At 41.5% G+C, this 7,733-nt stretch overlaps 1 long non-coding RNA gene across 1 annotated transcript; it reads right to left on the reverse strand.

Annotated features, from left to right (window-relative positions):
• Nucleotides 1-3,852: 3,852 nt before the first annotated feature.
• On the reverse strand, nucleotides 3,853-4,332 carry LOC123517971. The gene is made up of 3 exons (XR_006678640.1): nucleotides 4,281-4,332; nucleotides 3,994-4,156; nucleotides 3,853-3,893 (listed from the first exon to the last, which is right to left on the reverse strand). It is a non-coding gene; the product is annotated as an uncharacterized LOC123517971 (long non-coding RNA).
• Nucleotides 4,333-7,733: the final 3,401 nt, after the last annotated feature.

A 7,733-nucleotide genomic window follows, 5' to 3' on the forward strand; every position in this document is an offset into this window, starting at 1 on the left:
CATTCCGTAATTCAACACAGTACCATAACGACCTTTGTTGCGGCTCCTTAACTAATAGATTTTTTTAATTTATTGCATACAAAACTAGCCTTTCCGTATTTCAATGTACCCAGAAGCATCGTAAGAGGCCTAGAGGGGGATAAGCGTCTAGAAAAACCTTAGTTGAGGTTTTTAACTCAATAGACAATATTCATGCTCACTAGACCAGCTTTCCGCCGTATAATGACACATCGAAAGGCAAGGACAGAGGCCTGGACGAAGATGGTGTTTAAGAGGATGATCAAGAGACTCCTCGAACATGACGCTGCATTGCCACAGACCAAACCGGCACGCACCTCCAGGCAAAATTCCCTCCAAGCACCACCCTCACCAGGTCCCTGTTTGCCTTCACATTCCTGCCAGCCTTCCCTCTCGCCTTGCTGCATTCCTTTCCTTTGTGCCTGTCTGGCTGTATGCCTGTATGCCTGCCTATCTGTGTGCTGCAGTCATTCCCAAACATTTTGCTCGTTTTTTTCATGGTGTCTATCACGTGTAATTATAGGGCTTTTCTTTTCTTTTTTTTTTTTTTTTTTGCAGCTGCTAGTAAAGTAACCACTTCTTTTCTTTTTTTTTCTTTTAGAGTTGTTCTGTTTAACTCGATTTTTCATATGGCTTGCTTCGAATATCTCTCTCTCTCTCTCTCTCTCTCTCTCTCTCTCTCTCTCTCTCTCTCTCTCTCTCTCTCTCTCTGTCTGTCTGTCTGTCTGTCTGTCTGTCTGTCTGTCTGTCTGTCTGTCTGTCTGTCTGTCTGTCTGTCTGTCTGTCTGTCTGTCTGTCTGTCTGTCTGTCTGTCTGTCTGTCTCTCTCTCTCTCTCTCTCTCTCTCTCTCTCTCTCTCTCTCTCTGGGCAGTCTACCATTCTCTCCTCGGGCAAATTCCTTTTCCTCCCTTCTTCCTGTATCCTTATCTCGTCCTCCTTCCCTTCCGTCCTCTCTCTTTATCTTTCCTTTTTTGCCAATCTTCTCATCACTGAGAGGACCCCACAAGATGACTAGAATTAAGATAAGTCCGCCAGTTTGCAGTCAGTGTCTAGAATCCCAACACCTTTCTCCTATACGTTACTAAATACTTTCTTCCCCATACATAATTGTACCTCGTGTATTTTATTCCAAAATTGGAGCAGAGGGCCAAGAATTAGAGGCTATAAATTGCAAGGTATAGCGAGATAAGAAATCTTTTCCACAAGGGATATGTAGTCTGATTTCTTCTTTTTTCTTCCGAGACAGGTATTAGAGGTAAGTTTCCTTCAGGCGCACCGGGAGAAGGCTTTTGGCTTCCTTTAAGTCCACTTAGCCAGGGTCGTCTTTTACCTGCTCCCCGTTCAGTCAAAAATTCCCAGACCTTCTCGAGAGGCAACTTCGTGATTACACGTGGAGCTTGGGGATCACCATTCCTCAGGACCTGTCTGACGGTGGACGGCACGGCGGAGGCTGTGATGAGGGACTTAGCGTGCCTTTCTTCGGAATTACCCTCTTTCCTCCGATACCCACGTCACCCCACTCAGGTCAATCATCCGTTCTCTAAAGCTTAACTCTCCCCATTACTCGCATGTACTTAACTCTGAATCAGGCAAGATGGTCCTCTTTTTATTTCAAGCTAGATATTCTCTCTCTCTCTCTCTCTCTCTCTCTCTCTCTCTCTCTCTCTCTCTCTCTGTCACCCTCTCATTTTCTAAAGACTTACCCTCTCCATTCCACGCATATACTTAACTGAATCAGGCAAAATGGTCCTCCTCCTATTTCAATCATGCATTCATTTTCTCTACCTATGTCTTGTGCGTCTTGCCTTTCTCTTCCCCAGCAGGAACTCACGCACTGGTCCCCTCTCAAGGAGGGTGATCGAGGGTAATCTCTTTCCGGGTCTTTTTGCATAATGGGATCAGAGCAACAATCTGAGTCGGACCCGTGATCTACGCTCTCCCGGACCAGTTTAAGAGCGAGATAAGTTGTTTCCTCGGCCACTAACTCAGCTTGATCTGAAGGAACGTTCAGTCTGCTGCTTCGCTCTCTCGCTCGCTCGCTCTGAATCGTGCACCACCGAGTCGCTTGATATTTCGTTAAACCCTTTCAAAATTTAATGATGCGTCGTAATCCTCTCCCCGAGTGATGATTCAAAAGGCAAGTTATTCAATACATTTCTTTACCTTTCCTGTGCCCAATCCAGATCAAAACTTGTATCTTTTTTCCTATTTTTGTTTCCTTTTATAAAAACAGCGTTGGGTTCGTTCGATACATAAATATATCTCTATTCTTTCTCTTTCCTTGTGTATTTTTGTGTTGGGACTTCTATTTTTCTTCCTATTTCTATGTGTGTATGAGTTTTTACTGTAGCTGCAATTCACCACAAGCATTGGGAGACACTTAGCTCAAGGGGCCGACAGTAGTGTGTTTCTATTCAGTATCAGGCGACCGTGAATTTTGATGTTTTAATGGCGCAGTATTTTACCGGTGATTTATATCCGTGGTTAACGTGCAATTTATGGTCATTTTAATCTTGTCTTATTCACTTACCTAACACACACACACACACACACACACACACACACACACACACACACACACACACACACACAGAGGGGAGTGGGTTAGAGGGAGCCGGTTATGGAAGATAAGAAAAAATAATAATGATAGCAGGCGAGTCAGGTTCCGATAATATCTGACCGCCGCCCATCCAACCGCAAAAACGACCTTCGCTGTTCATGTGTCTTTCATCCACCGCATTTTTCACTCACGATACAACCATTACATTCCTTTTCAGATTCACTGCGTATCGCAAAACTGTAACCGCGCCTCTTCTCTGCGAACGTGTTGATAAGAGTAACTGCATTCTTTAATATCTCCGCACTTGTGAAACGGAGACCTCTGTTACGCTCAATTGGATGAGCTGGTGATGACAGACCCTTGTTGAAAGAATACAACCAGATGCGCGGATGATCAGGTTACAGGCACGAACAGGCTGGCTGGACAGGAGGGATTTGTGTGTGTCAGGGATCCAGACACGCGAAAAGTGCCTATGATTCAAAACTAATATACAGTTGTGCTTGTAAGGTATAAAATAATAATGTGAAAAGGAAATTCAAACTACTAGTAATTCAGCTTTAAGGTCACTTCCTATATACATCGCATAAGAGTCCAGTCATCGCCGCCATGGCTTCCTCTCGCCAAGTGATGCGAACGAATTATGTACCAATATAGATATGGAGCAATGAGGGAGGCTACTGCTGGTGGACTGGCTGGGACAGCTGCAGTGGGGTGGTTTGTCGCGAGGAACGGCGTGTTCCCTCCCATAGCCTCATCCATTAGATAGGGATATGGAGATGAGGTGATGAAAATAACAAATGAAATAATAGGTTTCACACTAGTTGCCGGAATAATAATCCGCATCATTATTTGTTATAACGCCAGTGTTGAGCGTCCTTTAATCCCTTCAGGAACAGGTTTCCAGCACATGTCAAGCTCCTCTGTTTTACTGCGAGCGTTGCCTATATCAGTGCACATTAAGTGTTAATAGCTAAGAATAACACGAACATAGCCTTGGTTAGTGTAAATATTTTGGTTATTGGTTTCTTACAAGTTCCCTTCCTTCTGATCCACGTCTTCATTGATTCACTACTGTAAACATTTTCTTTACATAAAGAGGAAAACTATGAAACGCAGTATAAAATCAACAAAACCAGTTATGCTACCGTACACGCTAGCATTTTTTTCCCCTGCGGTCGGCCAGACAACTGGCAATCAAGCAGCGGCCCCTCCAGCAACATCGGATGAGCTATTCATCAACGAGTACATCAATGTGCGATGTTTACGATACACTGTGTGAGGCTCCTCCATTAAATCCGACGCACCCCCGCCACTCCTGGCAAACAATAAAAACGAAAAATGTTTTCTTCTGTTTCGTTTCTAGTAAAGAATTAATTATTGGTGTAATTATTTGTTTAGCTCGTTAGTGCTTCTACCTCTCAGAGTTGATCAATAATTCTGGGTGCAACAGCCTCTCCGATGGACGAGGCAGGTAAACATCGTCTAAAGAGTAAACATTGGCGAGTTCCCGTTTAATTAATCGTCCGCCATGGTCGACTACAGCCAATCAAGCACCAAGCCCTCCGGAACATGATAATGCTGTAAAAGAATTAAGATGATAAGAAAATTTAAATGTATATTCTCACCTCAACACGCATTTACTACATTCTGCCATGAGTTGTATTACAGTACACGTGACACGCTTGGCTTGAAGAGGACATACGTTATATGCTGAGCCAAGTGGTGGTGGTGGTGGTGTCCAAGGGGCAGAGCAGAAGGGCTTTCTCTCGGACAGTGTGTCAGGATTGTCTAGACCTCCACTGCACTATGTGATACAACGGGCTCCAAGCCCCGCTCAGGTTGCTGACCAACTGTATTCATTCACGGTGTGTGTGTGTGTGTGTGTGTGTGTGTGTGTGTGTGTGTGTGTGTGTGTGTGTGTGTGTGTGTGTGTGTGTGTGTGTGTGTGTGTGAGAGAGAGAGAGAGAGAGAGAGAGAGAGAGAGAGAGAGAGAGAGAGAGAGAGAGAGAGAGAGAGAGAGAGAGAAAGAAGAAAGAATTTTGGTTGATGGCGTTACTCTACTAATTTTACACTCGGTCCTATTAGATTCGATTAGAATTTATCATAATTTCACTGACCTTGATAAGTAAATCTGAAGAAAATATGTTTACAATCAATTGTAAATCACAAAATTACCTAACTGACGAGCAATATGGAGAAACATACTCCTTTAAGATTTATTACAACCTCACTTGCAATGACGAGACAAATGAGTATCTTCAGATAGGTTAAAACTCGTCAGAAAGCTCTCTCCTTTCCCCCCATCTCACTGCCCACCCTTTTTTTATCTTTGTTTTAACCTTATTCTTCAGTTAATTATTATCTTTTTCTTTCTCCATACACTGATGCGAACACAGGATATTTACCGAAGCAATAAAAATGAATACATAACTACAACACAGCAAAAAGACAAATGGACAGGTTGTTCTTTAAGTTCTAAAAAGGAAGATCCAAAAAGTATCTTGACAATTTCATCTGCCGCGCTTCTGCCGGTGAAGGTCACTTGAATATTGCAGTTCCTTTGCGGCGGTGGTGCAGCACTGGGACCAGAACATAAAACAAGAGATCGATGCACCTCAGTCTGCAACTTTCTTCATTTGGTCTTTTCTTTGCAAGAGGGAACAATTCGTAGCATTAGAATTACTAAACAAAATTCTTACTAGAAAAATTCTCCAAGAAGGAAAAAATAAAAAATAAAACGTGAGATTGACGCACTTCAGTATGCAAATTAGTTGTTTGTTTGTTTGTTTGTTTCATCGCGAGATGAAAAATTCACAACATCAAAGGCAGAGTACAACACCTTTGCAAGAGTCAACACAACAGAAAACAAGACGCAACAAACCACATCATTGGAAATGATGTATAGAATCCTTGCAAAAATCTAAAAACTAATAATAACAAAGCACAATATGACGATGTTTTCCTGATTCTGAGCAGTGTGATATCTGAGGAGTGTCTTAACCGTTTCGCTTCCAGTTAATCTTTCCTAGTAATCATCTGTATTGTCTAAGTCTAAGGGTTTCATTTTTGTAGTAGAGGTTCTCAAAATAAATTAATTTGAAGTTAAACAAATATTAAATTGTTGTATTTTTTTCTTACTTTAATGTTCATTTAAACTACTTATTTTTGTGACAGAAAACAACCATAACAGTAAAGTGATAAAATGTCCTTTAGTACTTTGTGATTAAGGAACCAGAAGTCTAATACTTTGTGGTGAAAACATTCAGTTTATTTTCTTCGACCTAATGGCTATGATTATTTCAAGTGATGCAACAAACACATTCAAAGGAGTGGGTAAGATCGATATGATAAGCAATTCATTAATATGTAAAGGAACTGAATCACATGTCTGTCAAAGAAACTGCATATGTAATGTTCATATTTGGCTACTAAAAGCATTTGTGGGTCTAATTTTATACTAAATTCCCAAATGTACTAAATCAAACAAATATAGTTTTACACGGCACTCAAAGCTTCGCTGAACTGCTAATCTTAACTCCCGACGCGATACATTATTCAAGTAAGTTAGTAATAATTTCATTAGGGTAATTTGGAACTAAATAAAAAAAAACTTGAATTTGTAATGACCGAGTTTAAGGAAAGAACTTGAATAAGGAATTTAGAAAATGAAAAACACGAATCTATCTAATATACCAATATAATATCACCTGTGTCGTTCGATAGTTACTGAGTGTATCATTGTGAGCCATCACATATTAATGAATGAATAACAGGTGAGCAGTAACGCGTCCTACATATCTCGGATCACATTTCATTGATTGTAATGTTTCCCGACTTACACTATGGTGTAAATGAATGGTCGGAAAGGTATTACATTACACCAATATTCAGTTTTTCTACTTTGTCACGCGGTCCACGAATCTAATATAATTGGCAAACGCATTATCAGGATAAGGAAACAAAAGAAAGAATACAAATGGTATAGAGAACGTGATCCAACAGTATAAACACAGACGGCAAGTTGGTGTAAGTTAAAAGCCTATGTTGAATAGATTTACTGGATCATATAAAACATTTCCCGAAATAAATACAAGAGAAGATAAATGTAAATCTAAAACACACACAGACACACACACACACACACACACACACACACACACACACACACACACACACACACACACACACACACACACACACACACACATACACACACACTGGATATTAGCAAGCCATTACAAGCGCATCATTTATTACCAATCGATACACTGAAAACACAAGGAGGCCACTGTGACACCGCGTCTCGAAAACAGAAGACTCCGGAGACGTAGGAAAAGGTTGAGTGCCCTTTGGATATTCCGGGGATTTGACCTAAAGCAAGCCGTCTCCCTGCCCTCTCACGGCACTAGCAATGCTCCCGGCGAGGAATTAATTGTTGTTGTCTGCGGGTTGTGACAAGAAGCAAGGTGCGAAAGATTTCCTTTTTTGTTTTTTGTTCCTTGCTAAGACTAAGCGACTTTTTTTCTTTCTTTTTTTTCACTTTTGTTTGTGTATTGAAAAATGTCAGTGGAGTTTTTTTATTCTTTTGTGTGTGTATTTTTTGGGTGGTGGTGTGGGAGAGTTTTAAGTGGATATGTTTAACACTCACACACTCACATTCACACGTACACGCACACACACACACACACACACACACATACACACACACACACACACTACTCGTATTCCTGACCGTCTCGGAGACACGCTCATCATTTTTTATCTCTTCCTCACCTCTAATCCCTCGGCTTATGCTGTCACTCTATCATCTCCGTTGGGCTCCTCCGATCACAATCTCATTCCTGTATCTTGTCCTATTTCTCCAATCCATCCTCAGGATTCCCCAAAGCGGAGGTGCCTCTGGCGTTATGACTGCCAGTTGGGGGGGAAGTTGAGGAGGTATTAAGCTGATTTTCCCTGGAATGATTACTGTTTCCGTGTCAGCTCTTTGGGCTGAACGCATAACAGAGGTGATAGTGTCTGACAAGGAGGTTAAACCTTGGTTTAACTCAGTCTGTTCTCGTGCTATACATGATAGAGAGGTTGCCCACAAAAGGTACTTGAGCCTTCCATCTCCTGAATTTCATGCACTTTATATTTCTACCCGGAATCATAC

Source organism: Portunus trituberculatus, chromosome 43 (assembly GCF_017591435.1).
Source record: "Portunus trituberculatus isolate SZX2019 chromosome 43, ASM1759143v1, whole genome shotgun sequence".
Taxonomy (NCBI): Eukaryota; Metazoa; Arthropoda; class Malacostraca; order Decapoda; family Portunidae; genus Portunus; species Portunus trituberculatus.